This window comes from Sinocyclocheilus anshuiensis, unplaced genomic scaffold, assembly GCF_001515605.1.
Source record: "Sinocyclocheilus anshuiensis isolate Anshui unplaced genomic scaffold, SAMN03320099.WGS_v1.1 scaffold160, whole genome shotgun sequence".
Classification (NCBI taxonomy): domain Eukaryota; kingdom Metazoa; phylum Chordata; class Actinopteri; order Cypriniformes; family Cyprinidae; genus Sinocyclocheilus; species Sinocyclocheilus anshuiensis.
Window position 1 is genome coordinate 1440580 of NW_015554119.1, and position 2809 is coordinate 1443388.

Below are 2809 nucleotides of genomic sequence, written 5' to 3' on the forward strand. Positions count from 1 at the left end.
CAGTTTCCACAAATATATTAAGCAGCACAACTGCTTTCAACATTGATAATAATAAGAAATGTTTCTTGAGCAGCAAATAAGTACTGTATATTAGAATGATTTCTGAAGAAATGTGACACTGAAGACTGGAGTAAAGATGCTGTCTTTACAGCAATTTTAAAATTGCATTTTAAAATATATTCAAATAGAAAACAGTTATTTTAAATTGTAATAATATTTCACAATATTACTGTTTTTACTGTAATTTATCAAATAAATTCAACCTTGGTATAAGGATTTGAACATTAAAAAGTCTTAATCATTTTGATTGTGCATATTAGCACATAATCGTGACTTTCACATAACCTAGGTTTAAATGTATTACTCAAAAGCCCAAATAGCACATTGCCTTCCAGTTACCAGCTTTGCTACCATCCAAGAATAAAAATGTTGTAATTTAGGCTGCATTTACATACAGTTTAGGCGCCATGGTTCTCCTGTGTCTCATCGCTAATTGCAATATGCCAAGTTTCAGTATGTGCATGCATGAATGAGAGTTTTCATTGTTGGCTAAACTAATCCTTTAACCGCTACACCACCCCACAGTGCACTAAAGAAATGGTACGAAGCTCCATAAAGGCTTTAGAAGACGCTGGAGTGTTTCGAAAGACTCTGAAAGGATTCCAGAAGAGCCTGGGGAGCTTTTCTGTGCGCTCTCCATCCATGTGCATACACAGATTTTCTTGTAATAAATCTTCTGTACGATGCATGCGCTGCCTTCAGGGGCACAACCAGCATGTAGCGGTGGATGGTCCAATTAGGGCCTCTAATTACCCAGCAGTACTGTAACACATGGGAACAGAGCCACTGTTAGCATAGAAAAGCTCTCGCTGTTCTTGTTGTTATTGTGGTCTAAGTGCTTTCATAATCTTAGCCGAATGGACTGAAGCCATTAGAATAACGATTATCGTCAGAATATCACTTCTGGTTCATATTCATCCATGTTTTCTGAGGATAAAATGGCTTTTATCATCAAGTTGTGACCCCTGAGATGTGGAATCTTTGCTAACTGAGTGTGTAACAGATATTTTGCGTTTTTCAAGCATGTTCAGGGTATTCTGAAGCAGAGATGTCCATGTTTTAAATGTCACCCCTGATATTTTTGATTCTGTTTTTTGCTTCTAGACCAAAAAAACTTCTTATACTGAACTTTCAGTTCTTAGTTTTATTATGATGTCATTGTGTCTGATAGCTTGATCTAGCTTGAACTTTTTTGTTGAGACAATAAAATGGACAAAGTTTTATTTTATTTTAATTATTTATTTTTTTATTCTATTTTTTACTTTTTTATTTGTTTTATTTTATATAATAATTTTTAAGCTTAATTTATTTATTTATTTATTTTTTTAACTTTTTATTTATAATTACATTTGTATTTTAGGGTTACATATTAAATTAAATTAAATTAAATTAAATTAAATTTTATTTTTTATTTTATTTTATTTTATTTTATTTTATTTTTAACACTATATTTCTCTGAATTATTGAAAGCATTTCCTCTGTGGCAGTCCAAGAATGAAATATCAGTTATAATGTGAAATGTGAATCCTCTTCATCTTTGGAAGCAAAAAACTATCATGCCCAATAGGGCTGCACGATTAATTGAATGCGATTGTCATGCGCATTTTGTTAGTAAAGCCGGTTCTGTAATCAGCAGTAAATCATCATCACGTGCTTTCAGATGGAGCATCATTTACTACACAGAGCCGTAGTTCATTGACAAGTTACGCAAAAAAATCGCATAATTTTATTGCGCGATTATGAAATCGAAGAAATCGTTCGCGATAATGACAGCTGTTTGCATAGCTTCTCAGTGAACTACGGCTCTGTGTAGTAAATGCTGCTCCATCTGAAAGCATGTGAAAATACCACATTTAATAACATGTTTTTACTCCAAACTTACTTCATAACGTCAGTCGAGTGTTTGAAAGAAATCCTTCTGTGAGATGATATGGCTTCTTACATAGAATAAGGCACGCAACATATTTCATAGTATTCTAAGCAGTGAAAAGGCATTGCATTATAAATATACTTTATTTTAATGAAAATTATAATAATAATAACTCAGATAAACCATATATTGTCATAATCGTGTGTTTATTAGTTACGTTGAATCAATAAAAGCAGTTAAATCTTCTGTTTATCCAGCTACCGCTATAGGCATTTCCTGGGTTTCTTCTGCGAGGCGTATTTGGAGTTTCAGCGCGAGAGCACCTCTGGCCTTTGGATGGAGATTTACTGCTGATCACAGAACCGTGCTTCACTGAAAGATACGCATGACAATCGCAGCTTCTGTCGAATCGCGATTTCGATTCCATTTCGATTTATCGTGCAGCCCTAATGCCCAACTTTTTTTTTTAATTCAAAGATGATGGCAAGTACTACTCGCAAAGTCCAAAATTCCCAGGAGAACTTGAAGTCATTGGGAGATTTGCAAACACGCCGTGAAGATCTAGAATATTTGTACAAGGCTTTTGGAATTCTTGGAAAGTTTCTGTTGGTGTCCAAAGACGTGTGAGAGGTTCTGGATGGAGAGGATTTGGATTTCTGATGTTCGTGGGTGGTTTTGGATAAAGGCCAGTGATGGATGTAGAAAGAGCAAATGGCTGCATGTCTTAACTAAAGGATGGAGGCCCACAAAGAGCAGCCAAGGTCACCATGAACTCCGAGTCACACACAGAGAATGAGCCGTTGGGTTTAGATTGGTGGGTGTTGGCTGCAGCACCTTTGAAACACACTCTCTCTCTCTCTCTCTCTCTCTCTCTCCATC

General features: G+C 35.4%; 1 protein-coding gene across 2 annotated transcripts in view; it reads left to right on the top strand.

The window, feature by feature from the left end:
• LOC107669949 (trafficking protein particle complex subunit 9-like) overlaps positions 1–2809 on the top strand; it is a 252767-nt gene that overhangs the window by 86518 nt on the left and 163440 nt on the right. The gene's annotated exons all lie outside the window — the stretch shown is intronic.